Source organism: Capra hircus, chromosome 2, assembly GCF_001704415.2.
Source record: "Capra hircus breed San Clemente chromosome 2, ASM170441v1, whole genome shotgun sequence".
In the NCBI taxonomy this organism is placed as follows: domain Eukaryota; kingdom Metazoa; phylum Chordata; class Mammalia; order Artiodactyla; family Bovidae; genus Capra; species Capra hircus.
Window position 1 is genome coordinate 115,539,911 of NC_030809.1, and position 18,955 is coordinate 115,558,865.

The 18,955-nt window shown below is 50.1% G+C and overlaps 1 long non-coding RNA gene and 1 other non-coding gene across 2 annotated transcripts; one reads left to right on the top strand and one right to left on the bottom strand.

The window, feature by feature from the left end:
* On the bottom strand, positions 2,184 to 3,929 carry LOC108638283. The gene is made up of 3 exons (XR_001919745.1): positions 3,870 to 3,929; positions 2,703 to 2,763; positions 2,184 to 2,261 (listed from the first exon to the last, which is right to left on the bottom strand). It is a non-coding gene; the product is annotated as an uncharacterized LOC108638283 (long non-coding RNA).
* On the top strand, positions 17,477 to 17,580 carry MIR10B (microRNA 10b). Its single transcript, NR_129558.1, has one exon. It is a non-coding gene; the product is annotated as a microRNA 10b (primary transcript).

Genomic DNA, 18,955 nt, shown 5'->3' on the forward strand with positions numbered 1-18,955 from the left:
TTTCTAGAGCTAGTGTCTTTGAGCGCCGCCAATAACCCTTTTCCTGAGTCAGGAACAATCTCCAGGGCTCATGGGAAGGCAGCATCCTGCTAAAGCATCTATTTGATTTTTTAAAGGTGGGAGGGGGGTTACCTGCACCCTTGCTATAAAAATAAATAAATGCGAGGTGGGGGGGGGAGCTCTCTTTCATTTCAGAGAGGCTAGGCTATTCTAGCTTCATCTTGCTCTAAACAACCTTGATAAGATACTGGGAGAGCTTTGAACTTCGCAAAAGACTGAAGTTGTAGGCCCAGTGGGTAGCAACTCAGAGTCCAGATTATACCACAGCTTATTCCATTGAGCCAGCGCTGATGCTGGGGTTTGGGATCTGTTACTAACAAGATATCCATTTTCCATTTGAGGCTACTCCTGCAGCTGCCATTTTATGAGGGAAGAGGAGGGGGAAGAGGGACAGGAGGGAAGAGGAGAAATTCAAGTAAACTAACATTTCTCCCCACAAAAGGGAAAGCCCCTTTATCAGGTAGACTTTGGAGAATTCTCTTCTTTTTCTAGATGCCTGTATGTTTTTAAAGAGGTACATCTTAATTTCCAGAGTGGCTTTTATTGCACAGGTATGAAAATGGAATCCTATACTTTGGGGCCTGTATCACTTGTTCAGGTGATGGTGGGCTGTTTGCCTGCTGCTTCAAGGACCAGGGAAAAGTTGGCACAGGTTAGGCCAGAGGCGAAGCACCACCTGGCTTTCTATCCAGGGAAGAGGCCATGGCTGTGGCATTTGCTGACCTGAGCCAGGAAAGAGTTTTAAGTCAAGGGTGGCGGCCCAGGGCTTAAGAAACATTTGCACAAGAAGAGACAGCTGCAAACGTGCCTGCTGGATTTGGAAACGTTTTGCTCTGTGTGTTGCCTGAGACTGCTGTTGACTGGTTTAGAGCAAGTGTGCCAAGTGCTTGAAAGCATGGCTAGGGAACAGTCTGGCTGTGGAGAGGGTGGGAATAAGCTGGCTAGAGACTGGTGCTGGCTAGGCTCCAGCTGCCCTCCATTTAAGGGATTCCTCTATTAGCAAAATTCACTGTCTTCTACACAAGAATTCTCCCTGAAAATCATTTTTAGAGCCATTGATTTGGGCAAGACTCTATATGGTGGGGGACCCGGTGCATGGATTAATGTGGAAATCTGTTAAGGAAGGGTGGTAAAAATGTTTTTTCCTCCATTTTGTGCTACTCTGAAAGTGTTGTACCTTCTGGCCCTGTTGGACCCCTAACCTATGGTAAATTCGTAGCTCATGTACACAAAAAGACTTGCAAAAATTAGTACACTTGCGAGTATTTGTACATTTACACATTTGGTATTTTGGGTATATATTTGTTGTACATATACATAGATTACTCATGGAGAAAGTGTTGGTAATTAATGTAGGTATACATGCTTCCTTTTGTAGTTGGGGAAAACAGATTTGTCTTCAAATAAAGAGTCTGTGGAATTACAATCACACACACTCACCACCTTCTTTCTTGCAGTGGCTAGAAACCCCCATCTGTGTCTCATGCAGACAACTCCCAGTGACGAGTGCAGGAGATGCCCTTCTAATTGGCTCGGATCTGTAAACATCCGCGGGTTGCAGCATATCGAACCAACATTTTTGCTGCAGAAATTTGCATAAATCTTCAGAGACCCCTTCGGACTGCTTAGAGAGTCTGCTTAGAGAGGTCTGTAAATCATTTACAGAAAAATAGGACCCTCCAGTGTTAACGCTGGATGAAAAAACCAAGGGTCCTAAGTGATTTGGGTTCTCTGCGTAGACCAGAAACACACAAAAAAAGAAGGTGTGGGTCTCAACGGTTCCTAGAGAAAAGTCAATTCAGGGGCTGCCATTTTGTGAGGTTCCACAAAGCCCAGCACATGGCTTATCTCTGCACAGGGTGAAAAAGTACAAATATGGCTGCCTTTTCAAAAGTGCAGTCTTTTCCCAGCCCTCCTTCCACCAGCTGAAATAGAGGGTCATAAACTCTGCCTTTACTTGGGTAGAGGAAAATTGACAATTGAGGTTATTTCTCAGAATGTTTCAGAACTAAACAATGTTCTGAATGTATAGACATGTATAGACCAGCATAAAGTGTTAACTGTTTGGGAAGGTCCAACAACATGCTCGATTTTGTGTGATTAAAATATTGTTTAATTATTCTTCACTGCAGAAGGTGTTACTATTTCGCATCCAAACTTGTGTCCTCTGCTTTCCCACTGTTTGCTGAATCTGAATGCATCTGGCGGTGAACAGGGGAAAGAGAACATTTTAATGAACCTGGCTGCTGCTCTGGGTACCTCCAGCAAAGTTGGAACTCACTGACTTTTTCTAGAAAGAATATGACTTTTGCAGACACATGGCAACAGAAGCACTTTAATCAGAAACATCCAAGGTCATCAGAACTTTTTCAAGGGATACACATAGCCTGCTCCAGAGGGTGCTGTGTGCTTCCTACTTAAGTGTATGACCACTTAGGGACTTGGTGTGAGGATGTTAATAGAGAACTTACACACTGAAATCCTAATGCACATATTTATAAATGTATTACTAAAAGTCCAAAGCAGTGTCCTTGAAAGGATGGGGTTGGGGTGAGGAGAGGTTACCTCTTACAGTCACATTTGAAGCCTAGATGGCCATGCCCATGCATTAATGATGAGGGGAGCTAGCCAAGGATGTTTACCTTCAGCTGGGGTTCTCTGGAGCAGCTTCCATGAGAAGAGCGAAAGGAATGGCACTCCTGCCTTTGAAGAAAAAGAACTATTTTTTTTTCAAGCCTGAAACTGGGGAGCTGCTTTTTTCCTGAACAAATGGAGTCCCTCTCCTCTTCAATATTGCATTGAATAGGCTCTTCAATGGACAAACATTTTGGGGGGCAAGGGAAGAGGGGCTAGAATTCCATAGAAATGCGAATTGCACTTAGGGGAGACTTAAGGATTTTCAGAGGGTATTAAAAAAGATTGACTCTTCTAGAGAAGACTGTCCCAGGGGGTGTTTCTATCTAGATTAAGTATAGGTATTGGGAGTTCAAACTGTTATTTTGGAGAAGTTGACAAGTATCTAAAACCATTTTCAGCCTTTGAGCTGATTGGCAACTCTCCTACTGCAGAAACCCCAAGAAACAGGAGGGACCCCAGTTTATGTTGGAGAGAGTTGGGTTGGGGAGAGCACACATTTTCTTGGCCTGCAGAGCCCGGGTTTTCTGCACAAGGTCAGACTGGGTGGCTTGCCTGAAGATGAGAGGGGCAAAAACCGAAAGCACTTGGCTGCTCTTTCAGAGAGGCCTTTTGGTGAGGGGAGGAGAGGAGAAGCCAAGTGAGGGGAGAGTTGGAGGGGTGACTGACAGGATCACCTCCCCAAGCGAGCGCGGCATTCATTCTCCCTGAAACACAGCGCCCGAGGAGCAGAGGTTTCAAGCCAAAGAACCAAAATAAAAAATAAAAGGAAAAGGATTCCTAGAGAAAGGAACCGTGAAGTCTAGAAAGGCAGAGCGAGCGGTGGAGAGGGACACGGAGAAACAGGAGGAGGGAGGAAGAAAGAGGAGGAGGGGGGGGAGGAAGGAGAGCAGAAAAACGGAGAGAGAAGAGGGGAGAGGAGAGAGAAAGAGGGAAAAACATGGCGCTTGCGAGCTGTATGTGCAAAATCCGCAAGGAATTGCAGTAAATTCCTTTTTGTTTGAAGAAAATTTACAACTTGGTAATAGACCTTTTTATGACCTATTTGCGGTCGTCATTGGCTGCGGCTGGTCATGTGCAGGCTCCGCTCGCCTTCACGGCCTTTTTCCTGATTTCCCAGGCGAATTTCCCCCCGCATTCTGCCTTCCTAGAGCCTCACCCCCTCTTTTTCTAACCTTTGTCTCCGCAGAGGTGGGCTCCAGTCGCCGGCTGCGGGATTGCGGGGTCCGCGGCGGCCTCGGCTCGCGCCCGGCGCCCAATTTGGCCCCACGGCCGCTTCGCCACGGGCCGCGCCGCTGCCGCCTCCGGAGCCGGCGGGGAGCCCGGCGGGCGGGAGAGCCCGGAAGGAGCCCGGGGCGCCGAGGCCCCCACTGGCGCCGGCACCGCCCGCCGGGAGCCGCCGGCCTGCAGCCGGGTGGCCGAGTCGCGCGGTTCCGACGCGGCTCCTTCTCCAACATGAGCGGGTCCCTGCCGCGCAGAGCGCGAGTAACCGGGCAGCGCTTAGTGGATTACAGCAGCCGCCGGGGACGACCGCCGCCTCCAGCTCTGCACCTCCGGTAAGAGCGGCCCCCGCCCCGCGCTCCCAGCGCTGCCACCGAGAAGCTCGAGGCGCCCACCCGTTCGGTTAGCTCGGGGAGCCCAGCCCGAACCCCCACACTTCCCCGGGGCCTGGGAGTGCCTGTCTGCGTCCCCTGCCTCCAGATCACTCAGGTTCTGAGCGGGCGTCCCCTGGGGCCCTGGGTGGGGTCCGGCTGAGCTCAGAAACAGAAGGGAAGCCCCATTTCCTCTCGAGATTATGAGAGGTGGATAGAGGCGTAGATCGAGAGCCTCAGGATCCCCGCCCTGGAAGACTGTGCAGATGGTTTCTGGAGCTGTCAGCTTTGCTGGGGGTCACTACAGGCACTCTGAAGTCTAGAGCAGTATTTTGCGGTTGGTCTGTGGTCAGAGGTACCTGGGAGGCTAACAGGTGTTTTCTGAGGGTTGGAGCTTGGTGGTGGGGGTGGGGTGGATTCTGTGTATCCAGGATGGTGCTACGTTTGTTCATCTAGGCTTTGGTGAGTGATGCTGATTTTTAGAGTTTTTGATTTATTGGGCTCTGTTTATGGGATGGAATTTTAAATACTAACTGCTTCTCTAGTTCTCAGATGATTTTCTTAACAACTCAAGAAAGGTTCCGCACACATCTGTCAGGTGAATCTGGGTTATTCTGTGCCACAAAATGGACGCATGTTTTGAGAGGTAGCAGTAGAGCAGAGGATCAGAAACCCTGGTGCAGGTCTTGGGAAAAAAACAAGAGACATTTCAGAAATTCTAAGCATGCTTAATAAGTTCAAGCATCGCGTGTGTTTCTTATTTGTCAGAGTAGGGAAAGAGTAGACATTTTGCTCTCTAAATGTACTGTTGTGGTGTGTTTGTGTTGCCTATAAATGAATAGCATAGCAATATTTCCAACTAGACTTCAAAACTAGTGAACCAAAATATCTATGAATCGAAAGAAAATTATTTGCAGAAAGAAATGCTATTTTCTCCTATGGATTTTGAAGGGCACTAGAGGATACAGTTCTCAAATCCCGTTGCCTCTTCCCTCATGGACACGTGAAATATTAAAACCTTAGGACAATCTGCCGCATTGCGCATGGGGTTGACCTGCGCATTGCGGAGTATTGTTTTTTTCAGGAACCAGCAGAAAAGCCTAACTCAATGTTCTCCCAAATATCCCACTGTGACCATGCTGGCCTTAAATGCATTTCTGAACAATAAATGATATTTTTATAGAAAGATATTTTTAGTAACAACGGAATCATGCTCCTTTCAAAATGGAGGGCTACAATTTGTGGCTAGTTGATGTGCACAGAATTGTCCTTGATCACTAATTATGATCACTCACAAATGAGAAACTGATTGTTAAGTCTGAAATGTCTGTATTTTGTAAATATTTCCGATAGAGTACTGCTGAGATCATTCTTTCATATTGGTATCGAGCATTACCTACTGAAAAACAGGCCTCTGGACTGGGGCTCCCAAGGCCCTCCCCTGGCAACTCCAGGAGTCCCTAAATTGCCTGGAGTTGCGGTGAGGGTGGGGACGAGTTGTGGCCGTGATGGCCAAGCCTCTCCCTGGGTTCAATGACTGAGCGCGCCCAAGTGACTAGGAACCTGGGCAGTCTGCAGGTCCAATTGCACAGCAGAGGGTGATGTCATGGGCAGATATGGAGGACTAAGGGGTTCTTCCTAAATGCCATAGTAGCATTAAGAGCTTAAATAGTCAGTTACATCTAAGGGAATATATACGCTGCAAGTCACGTTTGAACTTAGGCCACTTAGTCCAAGAGGAGACTAGTCAACGCTTTTGCCACTACCGGAAATGCCCCCACTGGTAACCCAATTTTTAAAAACTTAAACGAAATTTAAAAAAAAATAGTTGGATCCAAAGAACTCACAAGCCGGGGAGTGTAATTCCCAGAGTCCTCGAACCGAACCTCTAACTGTGTGTAGCTCAGAGAACCAATGGCACCTCCGGGCCTTAGTGTCTAAGGTCAGGCAATGAGCTGGGCTTGCGCTTTCCCGGAGGATCAGGAAAAAGAGCGAAGCTCGTTGTTATAAACGTGGCCAAGCACCGGGTTGAAAACCGAACGTATTTTCCTGTCAGATGCTCCTCCAAATAAATATATCTCGCCAGAATTCTGTTTTCCGAGCTCGAGAAGCAGGGGAAATCGGAACAAAGACAGTATTTCACTCTGGGCTGGCAGGCAGCTGCTAGAGGTATTTACGGCCTTGCCGCAGTGCGACCGCCGGGCAGGGCACGCGGGGGCACCGGAAGCTGGGGAGAAGCCACCAAGAACTCGGAATTCCGACTTAAGTCCCATTTAGGGCCAATTTTCCGAAATTAATGCGGAAAGATACCCTCTTTCTAGGAACTGGTCTCTTGGACTTCATAGTTGTGCAGAATGAGGGAGAAGTACTCTCTAGACGTAGGGAGGTTCCCTCTCCCCCCTCCCCACCCCCAGCCTTGATTAACGACGCGGGAGAAGGCGTGCACTGGATATGAAACTGCTGATCCAAAGGACAACCTTGAGGGTTTACTGGAAGCATGGCGATTTTGTTGGTTTGGCGGAACAGGGCTTGCAGATCAGAAAGGACGCGTGAAGCTTTTAACAGGGTTTCCTGCAAAAGTATCTTTCCTGTGTCTCTAAGATGGGGCGTTCAGGCTCTTCTGCAGTTAGGCGCTGCAGCAGTGTGCGGTGCTGCACACCGCCCAGTGCTGCGCACGCCGCCCGCACAGCTCAGTGCGGGGCTGCGCCTGCCTAGCCCGCTCGCCCAGCGTCCGGCGCATGTGCAGTGAAATAACCCAGCCTGGGGATCCAACCAGCAAAGCACGGATGGGGGGAGGGGGCGAGTGGACTCAGAGCTGGAAGATAAAACCCGATCTCTCCACTCGGCCCTGCCTCAAGATTCGCTCCTGATCTTTCCTTTATTCCAGCCTTCAATCTAAATATAGCCAAACATCTTGCCCTTGACCACGTTATTTTCAATCATCTTGACTCACCACCTCACCCAAATTTAAATCTGTACTTTAGAAACAGTCTGCAAATATGAGCTAGTGACCAGAAGAAAACCAAATCTTTTTTTATGGTGTTAAAGTAAACATGCATACATTTTGTAACACCTTAAACGAAGATTATATATATGTATATAATCCTCAGGGAAGTGTATAGATGTTTTTCAGCCTGGTGCTTCTGCTTTGGGAAAAGGCCTTTCCTCTTGGCGCCTGTTCAAACCGCCAAACTTCAGGCCAATTCTTCAACCGGACCATTCTCGGATCTTGTTACGCCAGCGCAGCACGTTCGAAGGCTCTGTGGGGACCAGTGGCTCAGCAGAAAGCGGTCAAACAAATAATAAATAAATAAACGCACGAACTGTAGGGTTTTTCCGCCTGGGCTCGCCTAATTAACGGAGGATGCACACTTCTGGGTCGCGAGCCTGCTGTCAGTGCTAAGGGTGGGAGTGGGGGTGGGGGTGGCCTCAGGGCTCTCTCGACTCCTTCTGGCCTCCCCCAGGGGAAGGGAGGACCAGCTCAAGTCTCTGGTTCGGGAAGACCTCTGCCCGCGCTAAGAAGCCGGGGCCTCGGGCTTCCGGGACTGCAGCAGTCCCCCTGCTCTGCTGTCTGGCGCCTTGTCCAGGAGGAGGCGCTGTAGGACAAGCGTCCTGTCGGCTACGGAGGCGCGGGAGATGCCCCGGGCGCTCGTGGGCGGGAGCGTGGGAGGGACACTGACCCCGCCCCCTCCCTCTCCCCGCCCTCCACCCCAGCTCACAAAGTGTTTTCCGCCAACGAGGATAGTTGGCGATGCGGCGCCCACCCCCAGGGGCGGCTTCCCGAGACTGGCAGCAGAGGCAGCCCGGGGTCCAGGAACCTGAAGGCAGGTTCCGGGGTGGCGGGCCACCTCACTTCCCCCGCCTTCCCGGAGGGGGCGCGATTTCTGCGTTTTGGGCTCTGAAGAGCAGGAAAAGAGGGTCTGGTGGTGGGGCAAGCCACGCCCAATCCCTACCAGCCCCTTCATTTGGGCTGCTGTTCTTGCCACTTTACTTTCTTGCAATTCCTGGTACCTAGAACCGGCAGCCTTGAAAAGCCAAGCGTTCAGCGTCGCCTGCCTCAAGCTGATGGGCTCGCCCAGGCTCACTTAGAACAAGGCCTCGGCCCCGGGGCTCCCTTGAGCCTCCAGATCCAGGGCGACTTCTTGCGTGTGGCTTGATAACCCCGCAGTTACTCATCTCTCCCCCTTTTCACACCACCCTCACACTCTTCTTTACCCATTGCACCCATTTCAGGCCTTTGGTGGGCTCCATGGGGGTGTTTCTCGCATCAGCGGTGACATCCCCAACTGGCTCTGATCCAACCTCACTGTTCCTTGTTGTCTCCTGGCAACACAGCCTTTTGCTTCCCTCATTTCCCTGCGTTGGAGCAGTGATTCTTAATGAAGGCCTGCATTCAAGCCTCTTCTTTATAATGCAGGTTCCTTTGTTTCAGATTTACTGAATCAGGATGTCTAGAACCTGCAGTTTATAAACACTCTCCACCATGGCAGTTAAGATGTATGCTTATGTTTGAGTACTCGTCGAGGGTCTTTCCTGTATCTTTTATGATTCTGTGGTCTACAGGGGCCAAGTTCTCGCTACCATTTAGCAATGCCCGGCCCCCTAGTTAAGGGAGCTCTCTCTTTCATTGGGTTTTCTAGGGGATCTTCCTGACCCAGGGATCGAACTTGGGTCTCCTGCATTGCAGGTAGATGCTTTACCATCTGAGCCACCAGGGAAAAGTCATAAGCTGACTAGTTGCTACCAAATTGGGAAAGGGAAGTTGACCGCTTGCTAACTCAGAGGTTTTTTCAAAGAGGTGAATAGGTTCTAGATACAGACCGCTTTCTTTCAAATTTTTTCCACTTAACTGTTGTGTGAGCTTAGGCAAGTAGGGCAGACTCTCTGGGCTTGTTTCCTCATGTGGAAGGCAGAGATAATTAGAGTACCTTCAAGGGTTGTTATGAGGATTTTTACTTACATAGCACTACTATATGTCCAGCACTATTCTAACTATTTTACATACATTAACTCACTGATTAGGCACTTAAAATGGGTTTTTGGCACAAGCCAAACATTCAATACCTGTTTCAATCACATATTGAATAACAAGCATTCAATAGGTGTTTCTTATCATCAGTATCCTTTTTCTGTTTAATAATCAGGCCTAGCCTTTTAGAGCTTAGAGAGACCTGGTTCATGCACTCAGTCCCTGAATTGTACAGAGAAGACAGGCCTAGGCTTGGTCACAGGAGCACATGGATCTGGGGCTTCCCCTGTTGCTGTAGTGGGTCTCATAGGCCCTGCTTCCTTGGGTCTTATTGTCTGGCACCTGCCTACAGGTAGACTTCAGGGCCATATCCAAGAGGAAGGTGCCCTTAGCTCCTTAGTGGGCAGATATCAGGTAGCGGAAGCCTCACACCCACACAGGCACATCCATGACTCTTACAGAAAGCTCAGGTCTTACTAGAGAGCAGGCCCTACTGGCCACCTTCTGGAGACACCCTCCTTACCACCACCCATCAGTCACAGCCTCTTTTACAGCCCCAAGGCAACTACCCTTGTTTTCAGTATCTTGAAAGCTGGGACAGACTGGAAAAGCCAAATGCCAGTGGGCAACACAAAGGAGGCAAGGAATGTTCCATACCCTTAATCTGCTTGTGTTCCAAGATCTGGGCTCCAGGGCCATGGCTGAGCCACAGCTCCCACCTTGGGCCATGGTGATGTCAAGGTGTGTCTTAAAGAGGCCTCTCCCCCTCAGATCTCCATCAGCCCTTCAATTTTTTGAGATACTTTATATCTTTTAAAAAGAATTATATAAATAACTACCTCAGGCTGTAACCCACACATATGTACACCCTTCCCATGCAGCCAGGTTCTACCCCTTACCCCTGGCCTCCAGGACTTCTGACTACAGACTTTTCCTACAAGGGACTCTGCAGCCCTTGGCCAAGCTGCTTCTGCTTAACTAGGAGTCCACCTGGGTCGGATTTTCTGTCCAAACACACCTTGTCCCTCCTGCTATAAACCATGCCTGGCAGAGTTTGGCCCATGAAATTGGGCAGTGCTGCAGTTGCCCAGTCACCCCCATCTCCTGATCCATCTAACCTCTGTTCTTGGTTCTCAATGAGCTTGGATGGCTACCCCACACTCTGCTTTCCTTGGACCCGCTGGAGCTTTTTCCAGGTCTGGCCCTCCATTAGAGGTCCTGCCCCAGAGCCTGTTCTTTGGGATGCCACATCTCACTGTTGGAATTGTTACCTCCGGGGTTACCTCTCCTTCCCAGAAGACACCAAGGCAGAGTTCCAGTGAGCAGACCCTACTGTAGGGGGGTGGGGGAAGGGGTAGCAGGAGAAGTGTTCGTCTTTCAGCGATAGAGTATAGTGTCAGGAATATGAAATTATATTCTCTCATGCTTGGGACTCCCTGTTCAGCCCTTCTCTGGCTCTTCCCCAGCCTGTGTCCCTAAGTGCCAGGCCTGGCAGTTTCCTTCCTACCCCTGGTCTAGGGGATTCATCTGAAGTCTCATTCCCACTTATCCTGGTTGTGGAGATAGTTTAAGAGAAGCGTTCAACACCATCTCTGGGCAAGAGGCCTCTTGCAAGTCAAGGTCAGACTATCCTTTCCTAGGCCACATAGCAAGGGCCTCTAGGGCAGGCAGAGAACGGACCTTGTTAGGTTTGGAGTGCAGCTGATGCCTCTTGGGCCCCTTCACTTTCTCCTCCTTCCTGGGAGTGGCTCTGGCATCTGGGTTGGGAGAGCCCTGCAGGGGACTCTAGCTCATGGGAGCTCTCTGAGCAGAAACTCCCAGAATTGGCTCTTTCCAGTACAGATGGGGAAGACAGTGCTCAGAATCTCACTGTACCCAGCAACAGGTTTCTAAGAAGGCTCCTACATCTTCTCCCCCACCTCGTCTTCATGACTTAGCACCACCACCATTGACAGTCCTTGGAAAAGCCCCAGGAAATCGGCCCAAGCTACTCTGCTCTTCTCCCTGGTGCTTGGCCTTCTTACTAGACAGAGTTTGCTCTTCCCCATTCCCCTGTGTCATTCATCTAAAAAAGCCCAAAGTTGGGGGCAGGGGCCAAGGGAAGACGGGAGGAAGGTGTACACTCTCCTTAATCATGTTGTCTGACTATCCTAAGATTAGAAAGTGATTGAAGTTATGTGCCTCAATGTCTTCCTTTCTTTCCTCCTTTCTCCTCAGCAGAGCTAGTTACTTTCCTGTTATCATCTAAATATACAGAGTAGGCTGTATAATTTTATTCTTCTTATGTAAGCCACAGTGAAGACTGTGGGCAAGCCCCAGTCATCATCTTTCATTATCATTCATTCAAAAAATGTCTCTTGAGCCCAGATTAGGTGCCAGACATTGTTTCAAACACCATCTCCTCAGTCTGGTCTTCTCTTTACACCACCCTTCTTCCATAAAAAGCTCATCACAACTGCCTAGAATGTCATATATCCTTTGGTTAACTCAGTTTTATTAAGTTAGGAATTAAGGAAAAATAAAGAAGCCTTTCCCAAGCCCTCAAACTTTTTAAAAAATGGATTAACAAGGACTTGTTTTGAAGCTGCTCACCTGGTGCTAATAGAATCAGAAAACAGTTTTTAAAGGATTGATCTTTACTCATATTTTAAAAACAGATGCTACCAACTGTAAAAGAAAAAGATACTTCTAAGTGGGCTAATGGGGTGGGGGTTGGGGGAGAGAAATCAATGCCATACAGTCTGGACTAATAGCTCCCTGCTTTCTATCCAATGAATGTGAAATTAGGAAATGGGTTTAGAAATGCACAGAGAATGGGTGGAAATTAGGATGCAAAGAGATTTTAGTAGAAAGGAGTCTCTTTCATAGGTTTGATAGGACTTGCAGATGAGAACTTTCACAAGTGAATTTTATTTAGGAATCTTAGATGTATATGTGCTCTACAAAGCTACAGAGAACATTCATTCTTTTAATCGGAATAGTCAAAATCACATGTTTCCACACTGTTTGGTAGCAACTCTGGTGGGCTGTGGAAGGATGCTGAGGAGGGCGGTGTCAATTCTCTTTTCATTCTCTCCCTTTGGTGGGAGCTGGGGGTGTCTTTCCCACCCCCACCTACCCCAAGCACGGAGTCACGCTCTCCGATGGAGCAGTGCTCAGGCCCAAGCTCTTTTCTTGGTTTCTCAGCGGGAGAGCACGCTGCCTCCTCCTCTCAGGCTCTCCCTCTGGTGGGAGTGACAGTGGGGGGCGGGGAGTGGAGGGGTAAGATCGGGGAGAGATAGGATCTTACCCGGCCAGATTTGGACCCCAGGCCCTGTGGTTGGGGCCCTGTGGGACTGGGGACATCTGACTTCCTGGGCTTGGGTTCCTGAGAGCCTCATTTGCTTCCTCACACCCTGTCCCCTTCACACCAGGGCTGTTTTATTGTTTTATAACCTTCTTTAGAGCTTCAGTTGCCAAAGATGCCCGATGAGGCTATTCTCTACTTTCTCACATCACCAAACCCCAAGTCTTGCTGTTTTAAGCAGTTTGGTCACTTGCAAAGGCTTCCCTTCCAGATCTAAGCAAATTACAGAAACCTCTAGGCGTGTGGCTACCTTCAACTTTTGCTGAGTCCATTCACAACAATACAGAGCCAAGTGTTAACTCCAACTGCCACCCCCACCCCCAAGCCCACCCAGCCTCCAACCACTCTTTTCTTATTGAAGCTAAAACAAAATCTGAAATAACTTCTGGTATAAGCCAATAGAAATGACCTTTGGCTTTCCTCTTTATTTACCACATCTAGAGCTAGAAAATGATTGAAATAAAGCAGTTGATGGTACTCACAGCGGATGCAGCCAAAGAATCATAAGACATGCCCACCAACCAGCCTTTTCCAAATAGCACTATCTCCCCCTCTAAACAGAGTCCCTGAAAAGATACTATTTGAAAAGACCAGGGTATTGATATGAATATGACTTCCCCCCCTTGAATCCTAGATATTTGGAACTATTTAAATGTGAGGGAACAGTTGCAGTGAACCTTTATTTAGTGAATAAAAGTTTAAAGCCGAAGGTTATTTATGGTTCTGCAGAGATGGGACCTGAGTGGCTATTTACGAGCACGTGATTCCAATAAACTTTGTTTTATGGCTTGAGAGTTGACAAGCCAAAATATAATTCCCACCATAAATTAGGTTAAGAGCATACAAGTGCAGATGCTTGGTTCCTGGAGCAGCGATAGGAAAGTGAGAGGCTCCAGCTAGCGCCGGGTTCAGAAGGAGACAGGTCTGCTCCCAGCTCCCCTGCCCACTAGGAGAGAAAACCAGTAAGTCACTTATTACTTTTTCCAGGACAACTCCAGGGGTGGGGGATTTCTCTGCCCCATCTTTCCTGCCTGGTGGTGGGGAGAAGTCTCATGGAAGTTAATTTTAGCTTAACCTAAATCAAGAAATAGGATGGGAATCCCCTCTCCCTTCTAGACATAGAAAGTTAGGAATTGAGGGTTCTCACCTTACCAGAGGAACTTTCTGTCTCTCACCTCCTCAGAGTGAAGTTCCGCTTCAGAAGTAGAATAAAATGGGTAGCCTAGGTGGACAGATATAAAGTTTAAGAATGGAGATGCTCTGCCTCTGCGATTTCTCAGAGAAGACCCCTGTCCCAGACTAAAACTAGAGGCGACTGAAAGCTGGACACCAGCCCCTGTGAGGACCACTGCTTTGTAAGACTGCTTTGTGGGTTCTCCAGCAAAAATGCTGATGAAACCATGTCGTATCCACAAAACTGGGTAACAGTCTAAAGCACTGCCATTTACCTTTAAACCCATCGGTTTTCCTCTTCCTTGGCTATCATTTGGGTCCTCATTTCCCTTGGAAATTGCTCTTTGTTTTGAATTAGAGCAGAAGTGGGACGGCAAGTCCCAGCCTTGCCTGGTCCTTCTTTGGGAAGAAGACAGTTTTGAGGGGGCACTGGTTGGCTGGGGAATTTGAAACCAATCTGAAATTGGAAAGGGGGTGCTGAGTTGCTCCAGCTCGAGACAGACGGGGAGCTGGGGCAAGGGACAGATGCGGCGGCTGCCCCCTCCCCAGTGGACCGGCGCCCACCCAGCCGATTTTGCAGAAGGAAACACACAAAGGCCCGTTTTCTCCTCGCTTCCCGTTTTCCCACGGGGGAAACCCTGTTACAGACCGCCTGAGTCGGGCCAGGCAAAAAGTAAGGTTTTGCCCGAAGGGGTGCATGGCGTGGGGGAGGTGATGGGGGCATACTCTCCTACCGCGGGTCTGCCCTTGAGCACTGCAGTCTCCCACTTCGCGGAGAACTTGGCGCAGTTCCTAGGGGCGGGCATCCGAAGCAGGAAGGAGGTCCGGGTATTGGTGGGGTGTCTGGGCCTTGTCATTTTTCTGTGTATCATCCATCTCTGTTTTATTATCCTGTGGAATTTAAGTGACCTCGTTTCCATTGCAACAGGTTCAGGACCGTGAGACACCACTGCTGTAAGTACCTCCCCGTTTCTTCCGAATCGCGAAGGGGCGGTATTGGTAACGGGGCGGGTGTGGGGAGAAGGGCCGAGCCAGGGGGTGTGGGCCGGTGGATAAACGGCCCTTGCCTCCCCAGGCCTGGGTAAGCGAGGGGAGTCCGTTTGGAACTGGAGGATCTAAGCTGGACTCCCGGGAAGATTTTCTGGGGCCTAGTTTCCAGTCACCTAACTAAAGGAACGCGTCGCGAGCACTCGCACTTGTCTCCTTGGGCCTCCCTGGACCTTCCCGGCCTTCCCAGGCCTCCCCAGCTCGCACAGGTGCAGCTCCGCCTCAGCGGACGCGTCTGTGAAGAGCTTGCAGCTAATTAGCAGCCTGCCCTATTAACAAGTTGCGCCGAGCATCGCCTTCTGCTCGAACCAACCTGCTAAGCACCCAGGCAACGCGATCCCCATTCGCCGCCCAGCCCAGCTTAACCCGGTCCAGCCTGGCCCCGACCTTCTCTCCTTTTTTGTTTTTAATAAAAAGAAGGTGCGGGGGTGGGGGGACGCAACCCGTTACGGCTGCGGGTGTGTTGGGTTGGCCCGCTTCCGGGAAGGGCTGAAAATTCTGAGCTTTATGTGAAAGTCCCTCCTACCCTCTCCCCCGGCCCAGCCCCGGCCTCAGCAATCTGGGTCCTGGTTTGGGGACTCGGGCTGAGGAGGGAGAGATATGGCCCTTCGAATTCACTCCTGCTCCTCTCTAACTGCAATTCGAGAATTTCTGCACCAGAGCCGCTAGCGTTGCAGGCAGACAAGGGGGAGGGGTGTTTGGGGGTGCGGTGGGGGCCAGAGATTGTTGGGGTGTTGGGCTCAAACGTTTGGCTCTTTCAGAGTTGCTTATGCCACGGAAGACAGGTAGGTACACTTCTGAGGAGGCCTGTGAACTGTCCAGGAAGGCTATCTCAAGATGATGGTGGTAGGGAGAGACTCCAGGAAATACCAGGGGCCCCTCCCTCATGCAAAACGGAGATGGTTTTATTTTAATAAGAGATGGAATGTGTGAAGATGTTAAGAACCAGGCACCCTCCCTTTCTGGTGAGATGTCCTCTTTCTGGGGTCAGAGAAGATGAGGCTTGGCTCTGGGCCAGATTTCTGCCCTCCAGCCTGGGCAACATAATCAACTTCCTAGGGGCTGTGCCCACACCCTAGGAGTGGAGGACCCACGCAATACAGAGTTCACCTCTACAAATCAGGCTGTCTGAAGTGAAACAGGCCCCCCAGCTCCAGGCCAGAAAATCCGGAGTCCCCAGAACTCCTGGGCTTTCCCTCTTCCTGTAGCTCCCCTGGCTCTGGGTGCTTATCTCTGTGGATGCTCCTTGCTTGCAAACCCAGGATTGGCACCCTGTAGCTGAATACAGCACAAAAAGCCGGAGACATCAAAAGCATTTGTATGGGCAGTTGAGCGGGAGGTGAATATTTAACGCTTTTGTTCATCAATAACTCGTTGGCTTTGACCTGTCTGAAGGAGTGGAGCAATAAGGTGAAATGCAGGTCACAGTGTCTAATAAATATGAAAATGTGTACCCTCACCCAGGTCCCCACTCATCCCAGCAGGCTCCCCCAATTTGTCTGGATAAAGTCTAGACCCAAGGTACCCAGGAGCTCTTGGCATTAAAGGAAGTTGGGGGAACCCCCTGGGACAAGGGAGTTGGGTGTGGGGGAGTTTCAGAAGGTCTTGTTAGAATTGGCACCCGGGAAATCCCTACAAAATATCCAAAGCACTGGAACCAAAGGATTGGGGGGAGTGTGTGGGGAGTGTGCACAGTGCAGAGAAGTCAGCCAATTTCGTCAGACTAGCGGTGGGGGGAGTGGAGGGAATTCTTCCTGTTCCATCAAGGCCCAAGTTGAGGCTTGAAAACAATTTTTGAATCATGAGGGCAAAATAAAAAAACAAAATGAAATACTTCTAGCTTAGAGTTAAGGATCCAAAATCCCCACCCAAGCCTGGGTATCCCTCTGCCCCCGAAATCCATCCCAGTCCTGAGCCCTCTTGGTGTTGTGAATTGAGGGGTGAGCCCCAGACTGCGCGAAGCACTAGGGCGGGCACACTTTGTGAACTTTTGTACTCTTGTGTCCTGCTGTCGGCAAAGCAAAAATAATGAAACTTTGTGGTATGTTTGTAAATGATTTCGAATGACCCCTCGCCCTGCCCTTCACCATTAGTACGCCAGCCCCAGCCCAGGGCAGCTCCGTGCCTGCAAGCAGTGCCTGCCTCAGGGTGGTAAGCAGCAGCTGGACAGAGAGGCCAGCCGGGCTCAGAGCCCTGGAAGGTAAACGTGCGACTTCTTGGAGAACTAGCTTAGCCAGCCAACCTGGCTTGCCCTGGCAGTGGGGAAAAGAAGGGGCAGAGGATATTCCCTCTTGCCTCTTTTTCTTCTGCCACTAGGGCATTTTCTCCTTTCTGGAAAATACCACTTGATAAGGGAGGGGGTGTTATGTGCATCCGAAAAGGGGATAATAATACAGTCGCCATTCTGCGATGGATTATTTTTCTTCTGTTCTGTTCTTTCTTTCCTAAGAAGACTGTCCTGACTCGTTGGCTGCTTGGTAACCCCGGCTCTGTTACAAGGATGGGGAACTCGTTGCTGCAAATTGCCACCAAGCACTTCAGACTACCTGAACTGTCTCTGAAAGTGAGAGTGGCTGTGTCGGGCTGGCGGCTCCGAGGAGGAGGAGGCTGGGGCTGGCAACAGTCTGGGTACTTGCTCTGGGTGGAACCTGGAGGCAGTAACGTTGTCTATATATACCCTGTAGAACCGAATTTGTGTGGTATCCTCGTAGTCACAGATTCGATTCTAGGGGAATATATGGTCGATGCAAAAACTTCACATTCTCCGCAATAGTCAGAAGTGGAGGCCAGAGGCAGCCGACTGGTCAGTTGCTTCTTTCTGTTTTATTACCTTGGACTCCAGGCAGGAGGATCGTCGGAGCCCAATAATGTAAAGTAGCCTTTTCCTGGAGAAGCTCCTCACCTTCAAACAGGGCCCCCTGTGTAAATCCCTAACTGGTTGCATGAATGCAGGGCCAAAGGATTAGGTTTGGGGGCACTGGGGAGTGAAGTGGGAGTCAGGTAGCCCCAGGATCAGTCTCCTCTCTAGGGGCATAAAGTTGGAGGGTGCCCAAAGAGGGGGCTTGTTGACCTTTACTGCCAGGTGGGAAAAAGGTAAGCCGGAAAGAGGGAGTTTAGGGCCCTTTTAGGGATGCTTTTGAGTGAGGTGGGGTTACCTCACAACCTTCCTGGGCTACCCTCCTGCGCTGCCCTAGCCAGAGAATCAAGGGGGCTTCTTGCCATACCAGCAAGGCCGGATTTGCCTACAAATACCCTGGCCTTCGAAGAAAGCTTGGCAGTTACTCATTGCCTAATTTGATTCAGGCCAGCCAGATTGTAGTAACTTTTGGGTGACCCTGATGAAGACAAAGCCGGCGGGATTCGGCCTTTGTATGGCAGAGTCCTCGCGCTCCCGCGGGCTGGGCGGGCGGGAGTCCTGCCTGCTTGGGGTTCTCTGTCCAACTCAGGAGTCACCTCCTCCACCACCTTTTGATGCCATGCACCTTGACAAATATGGGAGATTCATTGCCTTTTGAACTGTGCCCATTTTGGGGGGCTGATTGCAGGCTGGGTGCATGGAGAGGGCAGTGGAGGTTAGCAAAGTCAGTGGCAGACAAAAGCTGGGGTTACCAGTGGGGAATGAGGGTGCTGGGATTAGAACTCCACTAACATCTGGTGGGAGCCCTCAAAGGTGCCACGGTGAGTCACTTGATTACACGTATGTTATTTAGTTAAATTTGTGAAAATTATGAGATGCTCACCAGCCCGGTGATAAACTCACTCCCTCGCTATTGGCTGGCCTGGTCACATGGCCGCCAACTTTATTCAGTTGACAGCAAGTAGGAGGGCCCTATGGAAGAAGAAAAAAAGACAACACGAGAAAAATTAGTATTTTCTACCTTCTGAAATTAATGGCCATGAGTTCCTATATGGTGAACTCCAAGTATGTGGACCCCAAATTTCCTCCATGCGAGGAGTATTTGCAGGGCGGCTACCTAGGCGAGCAGGACGCTGACTACTACGGCGGCGGCGGTAGCGCGCAGGGGACCGACTTCCAGCCCCCGGGGCTCTACCCACGGCCCGACTTCGGTGAGCAGACCTTCGGAGGTGGCGGCCCCGGGCCCGGCCCGTCTCTGCCCACGCGGGGTCACGGGC